General features: G+C 37.0%; 1 long non-coding RNA gene across 2 annotated transcripts in view; it reads left to right on the top strand.

Annotated features, from left to right (window-relative positions):
- Positions 1 to 1742: 1742 nt before the first annotated feature.
- LOC117801895 overlaps positions 1743 to 18469 on the top strand; it is a 32067-nt gene continuing 15340 nt past the window's right edge. The window contains exon 1 of one of the 2 annotated variants that reach the window (XR_004624711.1): positions 1743 to 4713. This is a non-coding gene — a long non-coding RNA (uncharacterized LOC117801895). Of the gene's footprint in view, positions 6197 to 18469 lie in introns of both variants that reach the window. The other variant, XR_004624710.1, reaches the window with a different exon arrangement.

Below are 18469 nucleotides of genomic sequence, written 5' to 3'. Positions count from 1 at the left end.
TCTTCCTCTTTGTTCTTTTTACTTTCCTTCTCCCCTCTTCTCAAGTCCCTTACCTGCTAATAGCTAATATTTATGAAGCACTTACTGTGTGGCAGGAAATATGCTAATATTCACCTTGTTTCCTGATTGTTTTCATAAGTTGATACCACCAAAATTATTTTATATTAAGGATTCAGGAATATTTCTCCAATTCTGATTGCATAGTAGAATATTGGCCTTTAAAAGGATCTCTTTGTTGAATCACATCAGTATGTAGGTCTGGATGTAGTTCAGAAAGGTCAAATGCATTCTACTGTGGGACAGCGAAAGAGTAGGACCAGAATGCCCATTAGGACATTCTCTTTATACTTTGCCTCTTGTCCCTGTTCTTTCCATTCTGCACATAATGGAGTGGCTAGCCCTGCCTTTAAGGAATCTTAGTTGTTTGTTGTTTTTTTCCTCTTCTCATCATTTAAGAATACTCTCCTTACTTTCAGTGCCCCTTTACTTTTCTCCCTTTTCCAATTGTAGTTCAGTTCTTATATTGCAAGGAAGTCTCCGTAATAGAGATAATGACTTGGTGGAGTTAAGGTGCTGTCTGATACGGTGTGATATGGAGATACAAACATGGGCATCATCCTCTAATATACCAGGTATCCTGCTTGCTCATAAAGCCAGCAAGCTCTTTTTCTTTCTTAATTTAATTTTCTAACTTGATTTTACTGATATATTCTATTTTGAATACCTTCAGTCTAAATGATATCCATTATTAGATATTATCACATTGTCCACCTTTTTTCCCAGTTAAATCTTACCAAAAGTACAAATAACCTCAAATCTTTTTAAGTTATCAGTTTTTATCTCAGTCACTACCGCTACTGGGTGGCATAAATAATTTTGCTGATCAAACCTTTTTAGTTTCAGATATTTTTTCCAATTGAAATCTTCATAGGGATCCTTAATATATACAACAGAAATGGATTTGTAATGATATAAATGTGTTTTTGTAAGTTCATAGGATTTTTATGGTAACAATGGGTTGTTTTGATGAAATTCAGATTATGGATGACAATCTTAAAAGCCTTTGCAACCAATTTACTTTTTATATTAGCTTCATGGTATTTTTAAATGTCTGATTTGTATAAATAGTAGCAATTGGTAATAGTTTCTTTTTTTTTTTTTTACTTTTTATTTTGAAATAATTTTATATTTACTGAAGCATCACAAGTCCTATATATCCTTCCCCCGGCTTCCTCTAATGTTAGTATCTTACATAACCATAATTATGTTTATCAAAACTAAGAAATTAACATTGATACCATACTATTAACTAAACTGCATATTTTATTCACATTCCTCCGGTTTTTCCACTTAATGTCTTTGTTCTGTTCTGGAATCCAGTCCAGGATACTACATTGCATTTAGTTTTCACGTCTTAGTCCCTTCCAATCTGTGACAGTTTCTGTCTTTGTCTTTCATGACCTTGATACTTTTGAAGAGTAATGATCAGAAATTTTGGACAATGTCCCCTTGATTTGGATTTACCTGATGTTTTCTCATGATTAGATTGAGGTTAAAAATTTTGAGAAAAGGGATGCCTGGGTGTAAACATCTGCCTTTGGCTCAGTTCATGATCCCAGTGTCCTGAGATCAAGTCCCACATCAGGCTCCTTGCTCAGCGGGGAGCCTGCTTTTTCCTCTGCCTGCCTCTCCCCCTGCTTGTGCTTTCTCTCTCTCTCTCTCTGACAAATAAGATCTTTTAAAAAAAAAAATTGGAAAAGAATATCACAGAGCTGGTGTGCCCTTCTCTTTGCATTATGTTAGGAAGCGGTTTGTTAAGGTGGTGTCTGCTAGGTTTATTTTCAGATTCCAATTGTTTATTGCTTGTAATAGGAGTACAACTGACTTTCATATAATGATGTGTTCTGCGTCCTTGCCAAATTCGTTTTTAGTTCCTGTTGTTTGTTGCAAGTCCTTTTAGATTTTCTACATAGTCATATCTTCTGCAAATATAGTTTTACTCCTTTCTTTCCAATCTGTGTATCTTATATTTTTAATTCATTCAGCTGGATAGGACTTCCAATACAGTGTTGATTAGGAGTAATGTGAGTGGACATCCTTACCTCTTCCTGATCTTTGGACAAAAGCACTCAGTTTCTCACCATTAGGTAGGATGTTAGTTGTATATGCCATTTTATTAGGTTAAGGAATCTCCCTCCTGTCTCTAGTTTGCTGAGCATTTATATTATAAATGTTCAATTTGGTCAAATTTGTCTTCTGTATCTGCTGAAACAATCATATAGTGTTTTGTATTATGTTTGTAATAGGGATTACATTGTTTATTAAGACAGCCTTTCGTTCCTCAGATGAACCATGTATTATTTTTATATACTGCTGGATTCAGTTTGCTGAAATTTTATTGATGAATTTTACATCTATGTTTATGAGGGATATTGTCAGTGGTTTTCTTCTCATGTCTTTGATTTTGGTTTTACAGTAATGTTAGCCTCATAATATGAGTTGAGAAGTGTTCCTTCTCTATTTTCTTGAAGATACTGCATAGAATTAGAATTTTCCTATAAAACCATCTGGGCCTTGAGAGTTTTTGGAAAGTTTTAAATACAGATACAATTACTTTCTTTATACCTACTATTTATTCTTGAGTTTGATAGTTTGTATTCTTGAAGGAATTTTGTTCTGTAGTGGAGATAGAGGGGAAAGATCTTGGTGGAGTTTCAGCCTCATGCAGAGCTGCTATTCCCCTACCCTGGGTCTCCACCACAGTGGATATTCCTTAGGGTTCCTTCTGATCTTTTCTGTGAGTGCCAGGTAGAGTTCATGGAAGAAGAGCCTATGAGACAATGTGGACCCCCCCCCCCCAGTATCTTTGGTCCCAAGGGTTCACAGTTTTTGCCATTCTGGAGTCTGCCTTCACCTGTTTGCTGGCTATACCAGCTGTACTACCTCAGGTGGGCTTATGTCACCTCTCCTTTTTCCTGCAGGGAAGACTTTGGATCATTTGTTTCCTTTGCAACCTTAGGTCTCCTGTGGATTCACATGAAGTCTTAAATTTGAAGCCAGTTTTATTCTTTTTTTGCTGCAAGGATGGAAGAAATAACTTTTTCCAGGTCTCTGCATCTTGAGGCAAAAGTCTTCATGTTTCTTAAACACCAACTTCAAGATCTATTAAGTTAAGCCAAGTGGTGGTTATGTTTATTCTGACCTCTGCACATGAATGACTTATCCTGAAAATACATGATAGTGTGATAATGACTTGAGACCTCCCAAAGCACTCTGAAAAATTCAGTTTAAAGAACGTAGTTTGTTTTGTTGGATTTGGACTTCTATTTGAAGTAAGGAGAGACAACCAAGCAACTTAAGCCTAGATTCTCCTAAAGTATTAGGTAAGTAAGAAAAACAGTCTTGTTAGAAGGAATTCTTCTACAAGCACATGAGCTATAGTAAGTTTGATTCATAGGTAAAGCTTACTACTTGTTAAGCTTCAGGATGGAAAATGCTTTGTATTTATAATTTATACTCTTTCTACGTCCAAACAAGGGAGCATATTCTTTCAGTGAAAAATTATATATGCCTGAATTGAGGTCAACCTGGTCTGATGAGAGTATAGAAGTAGGCCAAAAACACCCATAAAGGGTGAAATTAAAAACTTTCTAGAAGAAAATGTAGGAAATATCTTGTGACCTAGAATGTAGAAGTCTTAAACATTACCAGCCATTCCCCCTACCCAGCATGAACCATTATGCAGAAAATAGATGAATTTTACTATATCAAAATCATGGATTTATTTTAAAAAGACAAGACAAACAAATTTAATAGACAAATGGTAGTTTGGAAGGAGATATTCATAAAGTCTAAAACTGATAGGGGACTCATCTTTTTAGACTATGCAGGGAAGTCCTACAAATCAACAACAGAACAATCAGGGTGTCAGTTAATCTTTTGTATAACAAATTACCCCAAAATGTAGTGACTTAAGACAATAATAAGCACATATTATCTCTTACAGTCTCTATAGGTTAGAAGTTTGGGAGTGACTTAGCCGTTTCTGGGTCAGGGTCTCATGATATTGCAGTCATGCATGTTGGCCACGGTTGCAGGTACTCGAAGGCTTGACTTCACGTTCTAGAAGATCCACTTCTAAAAAGACTCTCTCACTTGCCAGAGGACCAGCAAGTTGGTGCTGGCTGGTAGCTATTTCTTACCTTGTGTACCTCCCCATAATGTTCCTTAAATGTCCTCAGGACATGTCAGCGGGCTTCCCCCAGAGCAAGTCATGTAAGGGAATAAAGTAGAACAGCAATATCTTTTATGACCTACTCTGAGAATTTACACACTGTAATTTCCTTAATATCCAGTTGGTTACGCAGATCTGCCCTACCCAGTGTGGAAGGAAACTACACAAAGACGTTAATGTGAGGCAAGGATCACTGTGGGCCGTCTTATAGATTCACTAAGTCCACAAATTCTAATTTTTTTTTAAAGATAAAATATGTTTGAATAGGCAATTTATAGAAGAAAACCCCCAAGAGCTAAGAGCTATATTAAGATAAACTTACCAGAAAGATGTTAAAGGAAGATGCTTCTTTATACCTGTTTAGTTGGCAAACATTTGTTTTGATAATGACAGGCATTCAAAGACATGTGAAGATATTGGAACCAACCCTGTGCACTGTTGGAGTGTGAACGGATACAGCCATCTTAGGAGAGAATCTGGTAGGTAGTACCTCGTCAAATTAAGAATGTCTCACTCGAGTGTAAAATCAAAGGAATGGTTGCAGAAGACCTTAGAGGGATGTATTAGACAAACTCAGTTTTCCACCTGTTTCTCATGTAGAACACTTTACTTCTATTTACCAAATGTGTAGAAGTTTTTTCCCACACCAAGCAGTTTCCTGTGACACCAGTTGGGTGTCCCCCAATTTAACTCCATTCTCACTACCTGGAGATAGTATCAGACCCACAGGTTAAGGGCTCCATCCCACAAAACTGTGCCCACCCTACCTCAGATACCAACAGTAAGTGATAGGTCCCCAGGTTACAAATTATGTCTGATTTGGTTACAAAATTAAAGGTTCCCACAATATCCTCAGATTCAATTAATTTGCTAGAGTGGTTCACAGAACTCAGAGAAACACTTATGTTTACCAGTTTATTAAAGGATATGATAAAGGATACAGCTGAACAGCCAGATGAAGAGATACATAGGGCAAGGTCTGGGAGGGTCCTGAGCACAAGAGCTTTTATCCTTGTGGAGTTGGGGTGCCTCACCCTCCCAGTGTGAATGTGTTCGGCCAACTCGAAGCTCTCTGAATCTTTTACTATTGAGATTTTCTGAAGACTTGCTCATCATAGGCATGATTCTATTTCTAGTCCCTCTCCCCTTTCTAGAGGATGAGGTGTGGTACTGAAAATTCCAAACTTCTAATCATAGCTCAGTCTTTCTGGTGACCAGCAGCCAACTAAGAACCATCCAGAATCACCTCAGTAGAACAAAAGATGCTCTTAGTGTTCTTATCACTTAGGAATTTCTAAGAGTTTTAGGATCCCTGTGTCAAGAACTGAGGACAAGGACCAATTTTTTTATTATTATTTTATAGGGGATGGTTGTGAGGTTGCCTTTGCTATATTGTTTGTGGTAACAGGAGTTGGAAGCGATCTGGCCATTTTCATTGGTAGGGTTACAAGGTACTGTACAGCAATTAGATAAACATGACAATATGGATAGGTCTTTAATACAGTTCTGAATCAAAAAATTGGATCTCAGTTATTTCCTTCGTAGTTTCTGCTGTTTTTCATTTTTATTTGGCTACCTATTGACGTTACAAACTTAACATGTCTAAACCAAAACTCCCAGTTTTATATCCACTACCAAACACCAACTACCACAACTGGGCTGCTGACAGTAAAAACCCAATCTTCTTCCAATCTTCCATCTCAGTTAATGTCATTACTACCAATCCAGTTGCTAAGCAAAAAATCCTAGGAATCATCTTTGCTTCCTCTTTCTGTCCATGCCTACACTAGTAACAAATATCATGTCTCAGTGACAAGTCCTGTCCCCTCTACCTCCACAGTACATCCTGGCGCCTGGGATTCTGCATATTGAACCAGCAACTCACATTGATTCTGATGCAGGAGATTCATGGATCACACGTTGAGAAGCCCTAAGAAACACTTTGTCCTGGCTTTTAATTGAGTAAACTTCCTTTTTGAATAACTTGGGGGCTTGAGAGGGAAAAATTAGAAGATATTTATTTGGGCTTTTTAGAATAAAAGTCCTTTTCTTGATTCCATTATTAATCAGTGAATCAACAAGTCTAAAATGATAATCCTTTCCAGATTTATCTCCAATACAGTTGGGAGCATGAACGTTTATATTTAGTAAACAGGAGATAAGTAAGTACTGGTCTCTAAAGTTAGTATTTAATTCCCAGTTCCCTTACTTTAGTTGCGTAAACTTAGTTGGTTTGCTTGCCTTTGAACCTCCCGGTTCCTCACCTATAAAAATAGTGATTTTCTAGCTATAGAGTTATTAAGAGGACTGAATAAGATAGTACATGTAAAGCACTTAATACAGTGCTTTACCTTTAATGTTGCTGCTGGTAATGATAATGATTACTACTGCTACCACTCTAGAACTAGTTTTGAGGTTACAAGTATCACATACATCCAGCAGAGGGCAGTAGAATAGCACAAAATTTAAGTACTCAAGCATACTGGAGAGGACAGTTACTGAAAATCACTTCTCCCTCTCTTGAAATTTTTTTTGTAATGGAGGAAGGAAATGCATGATGTTGCTGAACCTCCAATATGTTTGAGATTCTCATCCCTCCATTTACTGAAAAACAGCGACACATCCAGTTTATTTTGGTTATTAACCCTTTATCAGCCATGTGGTTTACAAATATTTTCGTTTTGTTTTATAATTTGCAGTTTCAATCTCCTAACACCTCTTGACCTTCATATCTACCTTTCTAAAATGAGGGAAATGGACTAAAATTATTTTTGTCTTATCAAGGTGTAATTGATCAAATGATGATGTATTTAAAGTGCACGAAGTGGGAGTGCCTGGGTGGCTTAGTCAGTTGAGTCCCCAACTCTTGATTTCGGCTTAGGTCATGATCTTTGGATGGTGGGATCAGGCCACATCTGGCTCTGGCTCTCCNCCCCCCCCGGCCCCCCCCCCCCCCCCCCCGGCTCATGTGCTCCGCTCACACTCTCTCAAATAAATAAATAAAAAAAATCTTTTTTAAAAAGTATACAAAGTTATGATTTGATATATAAATAAATTGTAAATGAATTCTCACAATTAACAAATCCATCACCTCACTCACATATTTCACTTTGTGGGAGGTGATGAGAACACTTAAAATCTACTCTCTTACCTAAATTTCAATTATACAATAAAGTATTAACAACTCTAGTCACCATACAATACATTAGATCTTGATATGTTATTCATCTTATAACTGAAAGTTAATATGCCTTTTCACCAACCTCTCCCTGTTTCCCCCAGCGCCTGACAACCACCAATCTGCTCTAGTTCTATGAGTTTGATTTTTTTTTAAATTTCCATATATAAGTGAAAATGTATGTTATTCATCTTCTATCTGGCTTATTTCATTTGGTGAAATGCCCTTCAGAGTCACCTGTGTTGTTGCAAATAACAAGATTTCCTTTTTAAAGGCTGAATAATATTCCATTTCTGTGTGTGTGTGTGTGTGTGTGTGTGTGTGTGTGTCTTACATTTTCTTTATCCATTCATCCTCTGAAGGATAGTTAAGTTGTTTCAATATCTTGACTATCATAAGTAATGCTACAATTACTATGAGAGTACAGATATCTCCTTGAGATAATGATTTTGTTTCCTTTAGACTATACCCAGAAACGAGATATATGGATCATATGGTAGTTCTGTTTTTAATTTTTTGAGGAACTTCCAAATTGTTTTCTGTAGTGCCTGTACCAGTTTACATTCCTACCAACAGTGCACAAGGTCCCTTATCTCCACATCCTCATCAACACTTACTTCTTTTTGATAATAACTGTCGTAACAGGTGTAAGATGATATTTTATTGTGGTTTTGATTTGCATTTCCCTAATGATTAGTGATGTTGAGCATCTTTTCATGTACCTGCTAGCCACTTGTTTGTTTATTTGGGAAAAAAAGTCTTTTCAAGTCCTTTGACCATTTTTTAAATTAGAATATGTGGGGGGTCTTTGCTATTGAATTGTAGGAGTTTCTCATATAATTTGGATATTAACCCTTTATTGGATATGTCGTTTGTAAATATTTTCTCCTACTTCATAGGTTGCCTTTTCCTTTTGTGCATGCTTTCCTTTGCTGTACAGAAGCTTTTTAGTTTGATGTAGTCCCACTTGTTTATTTTTGCTTTTGTTGCCTTAGCTTTTGGTGGCAAATCCAAAAAATCAGTGCCAGACCAATGTCAAGAACATTACCTACTGTGTTTTACTATAGGAGTTTAATGGTTTCAGGTCTTATGTACAAGTCTTTAATATATTTTGTTGACTTTTGTGTATGGTATAAGTTAGGGGTCCCAATTTCACTCTTTTGCTTGTGTATATCCAATTTCCCCAATATTATTTATTGAAGCAACTCTCTTTTCCACATTGTTTATTCTTGACATCTTTGTTGAAAATTAATTAACCATGTATGTGTGGGTTTATTTCTGGGCTTTTGATTCTATTCCATTGGTCTGTGTGTTTGATTTTATGCCAATACCATACTATTTTGATTACTGTAGTTTTACAGTACAGTTTGAAAGCAAGCAATGTGATGTCTCCAGTTTTGTTCTTGCTCAAGATTGCTTTGGCTATTCAAGGTGTTTTGTACTTCTATATGAATTTTTAGGTTTGTTTTTTCTATTTCTGTGAAAAATACCATTGGAATTTTGATAAGGATTGTATTGAAAATATGGATTGCTTTCAGTAGTGTGGACATTTTAACAGTATTCTTTCAATCCGTAAACAGAATATCTTTCCATTTTTTTGTGTCATCTTCAATTTCTTTCATCAATATTTTATAGTTTTTGTGGGTATATATCTTTTACCCCCTTGGGTCTTTTTTTTTTCCTGCTCTGACCTTCCTTTGCCTTCCTTCTGCCAATGTTGAGCCTAGTTTATTCTTTTTCTAGTTCTTTGAGGTGTAAAGTTATTATCTATTTGTGATCTTCCTTTTTTAATTCAGCCATTTATCACTATAAATGTCCTTCTTATTACTGCTTTTCTTGCATCCCATAGGTTTTGCTATGTTTTGTTTTCATTTTGTTTGTCTTGAGATGTTTTTAAATTTTCTTCTGATTTCCTTTTTGACTCAATTGTTGTACAAGAGTTGTTCAGTTTTCATGTATTTGTGAATATTCCCATCTTCTTGCTGTTATTGACCTACTTTTGTTCCATCATCTGATGCATACATGAGAGAGATCAGGGAAGGGCATTGTATTAGTCTGCTTGGGCTGCCATAACAAAACACCACCGACTGGGTGGCTTAAGCAACAAAATTTAGTTTTTCACAGTTCATGATCAAGATACTGGCAAATTCTGTTTCGTGAAGAGTCTTTTATTGATCTACAGATAGCTGTCTTCTCTCTATGTCTTCATATGCAGGGAGAGTGAGAGAGAGAGATTGAGAGATGTCTTCCTCTTCTTTTAAGGGTGCCAGCCCTATCAGATTAAGGCCTTATTGTTATTACTTTTCTTAGCCTTTATTAAAAACCTCCATATAGGTCCTATCTCTAAATACAGTCACATTGGGAATTACGGCTTTAACATATGAATTTGGAGAAGGAGGAGAGACACAGTTCAGTCCAAATAGGCATTTTTTAGAGATGTGAATCACAATTCCTTTAGCAAATGACAGGAAACAGGTAATTTCTTCACAGAAGAAGTGCTAGGGGGACACTGAATAAAGAAAAAGTTAGTGTCAGCCTGGGGCGTGGAAGGCTTTTGAAGGACATGAGGCATTCACATTCGTTCATTTATTTACTTGGGGAAGAGTTGTTGGGCATCTACTGTATGCCTAGCACTATGTTTAGCATTAGCCTATAAGATGAACAGGATATGATAAACGCCAATGACCATTTCAGGTTGACTGGAGCACATGGAAGTGCGCACACCGTAGCCTGGAATCCTGAGCTGGTGAATCATGGATCCTGTTATGTACACTGGGGCCTGTGGTTCAGATTCAGGTTTTTGTTTTAGATTTCCTGTGGTTTTGATGTGCCATGATTAGAATCAACTAGAGATTAGCTCAGAATAGTTTTGCAGAAAATCTGGCTCCCTGAAGTCCTTCTTCCTGACCAGCCTTCCAGCCTCAAAACACAGCATACACTTCAAAACATTAGGAGGAGGGGAAAGGCTCCCAGGAGAAGAAAATAGTTCTTTCCCACTTAGGCATGAAAGTGAGTATGGGCAGAATGATAATTTAGGCCATTTCAGTGTCAACATTTAAACACCATACCATCTAGACTTCATAGAGCAAATATAATCGTCTTACTTTACAAACAAGGGAATGTAAGCCCAGAGAAGTTAAGAGGCTTGCCTATAGACACAGTGCTAATAACAGAGCTGGAAATAGCATCCTGTCTTGGTGTCAGTTCCTCTTAGCACTACTTGGATATGTTGGTATTTATATTTACCACAATGTAAGTACAGAAATTGAAAGTAAGCTTTCAGAAAATTTCACAGCAGGTTGACATTGCCAAAACATCCAAGCTCTTGATCATTTGTTTTTTTCGTTATTGACTCATACTGATTTTACAGAAGTATTGGTTCCGACAAATTGGAAAGGAAAAACTGGACTTTCATCACAGATTGTGAAGAGCTGCTCTACAATGTGCCATCTCTCAAGTAGGCCTGATGGAAAGGGTAGGTTAATATAATCTATACTGTGGGGCAGCCCAAGCCCTGGGATACTCTGGCATATGCCAGAGAATCTGCCCTACTCTCTGTTCATTCCTCCTACCCTCACCAAACGTCAGCCTCTCCCAAGGGCCTGTCATCCATTCCCTTCTTTTCTTGCTCTACACTCCCCTTGAGTCCTCATTTATTCCCCCTGAGTTGCATTATGAGCCTGTCTCACAAAACTGTTTCCTGCCCAGCCCCTCGCTGATTCCAGTTTCTCATTTCAATTGTCCTGCTCCTCCCAGTCAACGTACTTCAAGTTTAAGAAGCACAAAATTCTCTGCTCTCCATTCACAGCTTTTTCCAATCACATAGATTCATTTATCCTTACCTGCTTCAAGTTTCTCAACTCCTTATCTAATCATTATCCAAAATCAATTTTGAGTTTTCATTCAAAATATTTCTGGCACTTCCTTCTTTGTTTCCACCCCCACTGCCACCATGGCAGCTCAGTTCTTTAATGACTGAGATGGCCTCACTGGTCTCTGCTTCTGCATGCTCTTTCTTTGAACATATCTTTCATGTAACTTAAAATGCTCTTTAGTGGGTAGGACTTTATCCCACTTAAAAACTTTCAATGACTCTCTAAGATAAATTCCAAAACCTTCTCACTGGTGATGAAGTCCTGTCCAGTTGCCTGGTCCCAATCCATCTGTCCAGCCTTGTCTCTCACTCCTCCATCACACACCTTCCTCTCCAGACAACTGGAATTTCCTATTGAGATTTAAAACAGTCCCTGTGCTTTCCTATGCTGCATTTCTGTTCCAGCTATTTTCCTCAGGCTAGCACCTTCTCCCTCTCATCTCTGCCCACCACATGCCACTCATCCTTTAAAGACCAGCTCAGATCCTACTCCTCTCTCACCATTGTCAGACGTGATATTTCTGTCTACCAAACTATAGAATTTTGATTTTGTCTCCATTGTGGCACTAATTTCTTAACATTTTACATTATAGTTATTTGTGTACATGTAAAATGTTTCCTAGATTATCCACTCCAAGGGGGCAGGGTTCAGTTTTATTCATATATCTGGTACATTGAATAAACAAGTCACATGCATTATAATCAAAACATCATTTTATTTTTATCCTTCACCATTCCTTCAAACTTTATTTAGTAGCAGTAAGCCTACCCTGACTCTAGGTAAAGGCTTCAGCAGGCTCATGGCTGTTCTCATCGTTCTTAAGTAATAGATCATCCTAGATTCATGTTTGCAAACACAGTCATGGTTCAGTATCACTATGCTCGATCCACTGTAGATGACTAAACCCTCAAACTGACTTGAAGTTTTCTCTCTTGGTCTTGCTAGAATGGGCACCCTGCTTTCTCTTCTCACCCTGCTCACTTCTTTCCTCACACTTGAGAGATTTTAATAAATTGCAGTTATCTATTTAAATGCTCTTGTCCCACCTTTGGCCATTAGGAGCCTCTTCGAGTTTGCTCCAAATCCTTCTGATACAACCTAGTAATCTTTCATAGCTTCCTTGCTCTCTTTCTGACAAGATGTTCTAGGTTTATTTTGTATATTTCCTGCCCGAGACTCTGAATTAACTGTTTCTCCAACAGGCCCTGGTTTTGAGTTCTTATGTTTGTCTGCTTTGTTTTAAGTGGGAAACGGTGTCAAGACCAGAATTCTGGTATTAGAGATGCTCATTGCTACAGGGTTGGTCATAGTTTTTAGGCTTCTTGGGTGGATAGAGCTTAGGAAGATCTCCTTCCTTCTCTCCCTTCTGTCTTTTCTTCTCCTCCTCCTCCCTACCCTCCTTTCTTTCCTTTTTTTTTTTTTTCTATCCAACTGTCTCCTAGCTCTGTGCCTACACACACACACACACACACACTTTAGGATAAAATATTTAATACCGCCATCCAAAATTTAGGACTGCTACAGAGTCTTTGACCTCCACATTACATCTGTATCTCCCTTCCTTCACAGAGACTCATGATTCTCAGAGACATAAGAATTATTAGGATTAGATTATCCTATAAATACATATTTACTTTACCCTACATTATACACATAATTGTCTTAGATGACAATAGTTTGTTTATTTCAGGAAAACTTTATGTTTTTAAGTATTTTTTCTCCTGCTTTGTTTTTTCTTCACCAAGGATTTATATTAATCCCATATTAGATGTTTGTTTGTTTGGGGGTTTAATTTTTTAATTTTAATTCCAGGGTAGTTAGCATACATTGTTATATTAGTTTCAGATATACAGTATAATGATTCAACAATTCTATACATTACTCAGTTAGTGCTCATCACAGTAAGTATGCTCTAAATATCCTTCACCTATTTCACCCATCCCCCTACTGACCTCCTCTCTGGTAACAATCAGTTTGTTCTCTATAATTAAGAGTCTGTTTTTTGGTTTGTCTCTTTTTTTTCTTTTGTTTCTTAAATTCCACGTACGAGTGAAACCATATGCTGTTGGTCTTTCTCTGACTTGACTTATTTTGCTTACCATTATACTGTCTAGATCCACCCATGTTGTTGCGAATGGCAAGATTTCATTCATGGCTGAATAATATTCATATATACATCCCACATATTCATATATACATACCACATCTTCTTTATCCATTTATCTATTGGACACTTGAGCTGCTTCCATAATTTGGCTATTGTAAATAATACTACAATAAACATAGAGGTGCATATATTCTTTCAAATTAGTATTCTCATATACTTAGAGTAAATACCCAGTAGTGTGATTACTAGATCATATGGTAGTTCTATTTTTAAATTTTTGAGGAACCTCCATACTGTCTTCCACAGTTGCTGCCCTGGTTTGCATTCCCACCGGCAGTGCACAAGGATTCCTTTTTCTCCATATCCTTGCCAATACTTATTGTTTCTTGTGGTTTTGACTTTAGCCATTCTGACAGGTGTGAGATGGTATCTCATCGTGGTTTTGATTTGCATTTCCCTGATTATGATTGATGTTGAGCATCTTTTCATGTGTCTGTTGGCCATTTGTTTGTCTTTGGAGAAATGTCTGGGGGGTTTTTTTAGTGTTAAGTTATATCAGTTCTTTGTATGTTTTAAATGCTAACCCTTTGTCAGATGTATCATTTGCAAATATCTTCTCCCATTCGGTAGGTTGTCTTTTCGTTTTGTTGATTGTTTTCTTTGCCTTGCAGAAGCTTTTTATTTTGTTGTAGTCCCAATAGTTTATTTTTGCTTTTGTTTCCATTGCCTCTGGAGACATATCTAGAAAAAAGTTGTTATGGCCAATGTCAGAGAAATTACTGCCTGTGCTGTCTTCTAGGATTTTTATCATTTCAGGTCTCATATCTAGGTCCTTGATCCATTTTGAGTTTATTTTTGTGTATGGTGTAGGAAAGTCCAGTTTCATTCTTTTGCATATTGCTGGCCAGTTTTCCCAACACCATTTGCTAAGGAGGCTTTTTCCCATTGCATATTCTTGCCTTCTTTGTCAAAGATTAATTGGCCATATAATTGCAGGTTTATTCATGGATTTTCTATTCTGTTCTATTATGTGTCTATTTTTGTGCCAGTACCATACTGTTTTGATTACTACAGCTTTATAATATAACGTGAAATCAAATCATGGTACCTACAGCTTTGTTTTTTCTTTTCAAGATTGCTTTGGCTATTCAGGGTCTTTTGTGGTTCCATACAAATTTTAGGATTGTTTGTTCTAAACCAAAAATGCTGTTGGTATTTTGATAGAGATTACATTAAAGATGTAGATTAGTTTGGGTAGTATGGACACTTTTAATATTTGTTCTTCCAAGCCATGAACATGGAACATCTTAATTTCTTTCATCAATGTTTTATAGTTTTCAGAGTACAGTTCTTTCACCTCCTTGGTTAAGTTTATTCCTAGGTATTTTATTATTTTTGGTGCAGTTGAAAATGGGATTGCTTGCTTAATTTCTTTCTGCTGCTTCATTATTAGTATATAAAATGCAATGGATTTCTGTACATTGATTTTGTATCCTGAGACCTTACTGAATTCATTTATCAGTTCTAGTAGTTTTTTGGTGGAGTCTTTAGGGTTTCCTATATACAGTATTATGTCAAAGAGTGAAAGTTTTACTTCTTCATTACCAATTCGGATGAGTTTTACTTCTTTTTCTTGTCTAATTGCTGTGGGTAGGACTTGCAGTACTACGTTGAATAAAAGTGGTGAGAATGGACATCCTTCTGTTGTTCCTGACCTTTGGGGAACAGATCTCAGTTTTTCACCATTGAGTATAATGTTAGCTGTGGGTTTTTCACAGATACCTTTATTACGTTGAAGTATGTTCCCTCTAAACCTACTTTGTTGAGGGCTTTTATCATGAATGAATGTTGTACTTTGTGAAATGCTCTTTCTGCATCTACTGAAATGATCATATGGTTCTTACCCTTTCTCTTATTGATGAGGTATGTCACATTGATTGATTTGCAAATATTGAACCACTCTTGCATCCGGGAATAAATCCCAATTGATCATGGTGAATGATTTTTTTTACATGTATTGTGGGATTCAGTTTGCTAATATTTTGTTGAGGATTTTTACATGTTTATTCAGCAGAGATATTGGCCGGTAGTCCTCTTTTTTTGTAGTGTCTTTATCTGGTTTTGGTATCAGGGTAATGTTGCCCTCATAGAATAAATTTGGAAGCTTTCTTTCCTCTTCTACTTTTTGAAATACTTTGAGAAGAATAGGTATCAACTCTTCTTTAAATATTCGGTTGAATTCACCTGTGAAGCTCTCTGGTCCTGGAGTTTTGTTTGTTGGGAGTTTTTTGATTGCTGGTTCAATTTCATTGCTGGTGTTCAAATTTTCTCTTCTTTCTTTCTTTTTTTTTCTTTTCTTTTTTATTTTTAAGATTACTTATTTGGGGGGGGGGGAACATGAGAGGAAGGGGCAGAAGGACAAAGAATCTCAGACAGACTCTGCAACAAGCACAGAGCCTGACTCAGGACTTGATCTCACGACCCTGAGATCACGACCCGAGCTGAAACCAAGTCAGACGCTTAACCAACTGCACCACTTAGGTGCTCCAGTCTGTTCAAATTTTCTATTTCTTCCTGGTTGAGTTTTTGGAAGTTATGTGTTTCTACGAATTTATCCATTTCTTCTAGGTTGTCCACTTTGTTGGCTTATAATTTTTTATAATATATTCTTTCAATGCTTTGTATTTCTCTGGTGTCAGTGGTTATTTCTCCTCTTTTCATTTCTGGTTTTATTTGAATCCTTCCCCCCCTCCCTCTCTCTTTATGAGTCTGGCTAAAGTTTTATCAATTCTGTATATCTTTTCAAAGAACCAGCTCCTGGTTTCTTTGACCTGTTCAATTCTTCTTTTAGTTTCTCTTTTGTTTATTTCTGCTCTAATCTTTATTATTTTCTTCCTTTTACTGGTTTGGAGTTTTGTTTATTCTTTATCTAGCTCCTTTTGATGTAAGATTAGGTTGTTTATTTGAGATATTTCTTGCTTCTTGAAGTAGGCCGTACTGCTATGAACTTCCCTCTTAGAACCACCTTTGCTGCATCCCAAAGATGTTAGGCCATTGTGTTTTCATTTTCATTTTCATTTGTCTCCATGTATTTTTTTTATTTCCTTTTTGATTTCTTGGTTGACCCATTCATTGTTTGGTAGCATGTTATTTAACCTCCATGTATTTGTGTTCTTTCGAGATTTTTTTCTTGTGTTTGATTTCTAGCTTCATAGTGTGTGGTCAGAAAAGATGCATGGTATGATTTCAGTCTTATTAAATTTGTTGAGACTTGTTTTATGGCTTAATATGTGGTCTATTTTGGAGAATGTTCCATGTGCACTTGAAAAGAATGTATATTCTGCTGTTTTAGGATGGAATGTTCTGAATATATCTATTAAATGCACCTGGTCCAATGTGTCTTTCAAAGCCACTGTTTCCTTGTGGATTTTCTGCTTGGATCATCTGTCCATTGATGTAAGTGGGGCGTTAAAGTCCCCTCCTATTACTGTATTACTATCAGTTACTTCTTTTATGTTTGTTATTAACTGTTTTATGTATTTGGGTGCTCCCATGTTGGATGCATAAATATTTATGAATATTATATCTTCTTGTTAGATTGTCCCCTGTACGATTATATAGTGTCCTTTGTCTCTTGCTATAGTCTTTGTCTTAGAGTCTATTTTGGGTGCCCCTGGGTGGCTCAGTTGGTTAAGCATCCCCCTCTTTTTTTTTTCTTTTATAATAATTTATTACGTTAGTCATCATACAGTATATCCTTAGTTTTTGATGTAATGTTCCATGATTCATTATTTGCGTGTAACACCCAGTGCACTGTGCAGTATGTGCCCTCCTTAATTCCCATCGCCAGCCTATCCCAATCCCACACCCCCTTCCCCTCTGAAGCCCTCAGTTTGTTTCCCAGAGTCCATAGTCTCTCGTGGTTCATTGCCCCTTCTGTTTACCCCTGCTTCATTCTTCCCTCCCTTCTCCTACCAATCTTCCTATTTCTTATGTTCCATAAGTGAGTGAAACCATATGATAATTGTCTTTCTCTGCTTGACGTATTTCACTTAGCATAATCTCCTCCAGTCCCGTCCATGTTGCTGCAAATGTTGGGTAATCATTCTTTCTGATGGCTGAGTAATATTCCATTGTATATATGGACCACATCTTCTTAATCCAGTCATCTGTTGAAGGGCATCTCAGCTCCTTCCACAATTTAGCTATTGTGGACAATGCTGCTATGAACAATTGGGGTGCATATGGCCCGTCTCTTCACTATGTCCTATTTTTTTAAAAAATTAAAATATAAAAAATTTTAAAATGTAAAATGCCAAATTGCATGTATTAAAACAGAATAGGATAATTATTTTTAATATTAGAAAAGAGTTACCAAGTACTACACTGTAGTAGGATTTTATGTAAATTTTTTTTCTTTTTTTTATGATTTTTTATTATATTATGTTAGCCACCATACAGTACATCCCCGGTTTCCAATGTAAAGTTCGATGATTCATTAGTTGCGTATAACACCCAGTGCACCATGCAATACGTGCCCTCCTTACTACCCATCACCGGTGTATCCCATTCCCCCACCCCCCTCCACTCTGAGGCCCTCAGTTTGTTTCTCATACTCCATAGTCTCTCATGTTTCATTCTCCCTTCTGATTACCCCCCCTTTCTTTATCCCTTTCTTCCCCTACCGATCATCCTAGTTCTTATGTTCCATAGATGAGAGAAATCATATATTTGTCTTTCTCTGCTTGACTTATTTCACTTAGCATTATCTCCTCCAGTGCTGTCCATGATGCAGCAAATGTTGAGAGTTCGTTCTTTCTGATAGCTGAGTAATATTCCATTGTATATATGAACCACAACTTCTTCATCCAGTCATCTGTTGAAGGGCATCTTGGCTCCTTCCACGATTTAGCTATTGTGGACAATGCTACTATGAACATTGGGGTTCATATGGCCCTTCTCTTCACTACGTCTGTATCTTTGGGGTAAACACCCAGTAGTGCAATGGCTGGATCACAGGGTAGCTCAATTTTTAACTTTTTAAGGGACCTCCACACTGTTTTCCAGAGTAGCTA

This window comes from Ailuropoda melanoleuca, chromosome 1 (genome assembly GCF_002007445.2).
Source record: "Ailuropoda melanoleuca isolate Jingjing chromosome 1, ASM200744v2, whole genome shotgun sequence".
NCBI lineage: Eukaryota > Metazoa > Chordata > Mammalia > Carnivora > Ursidae > Ailuropoda > Ailuropoda melanoleuca.
This window is presented reverse-complemented; position numbering and strand designations above follow the sequence as displayed.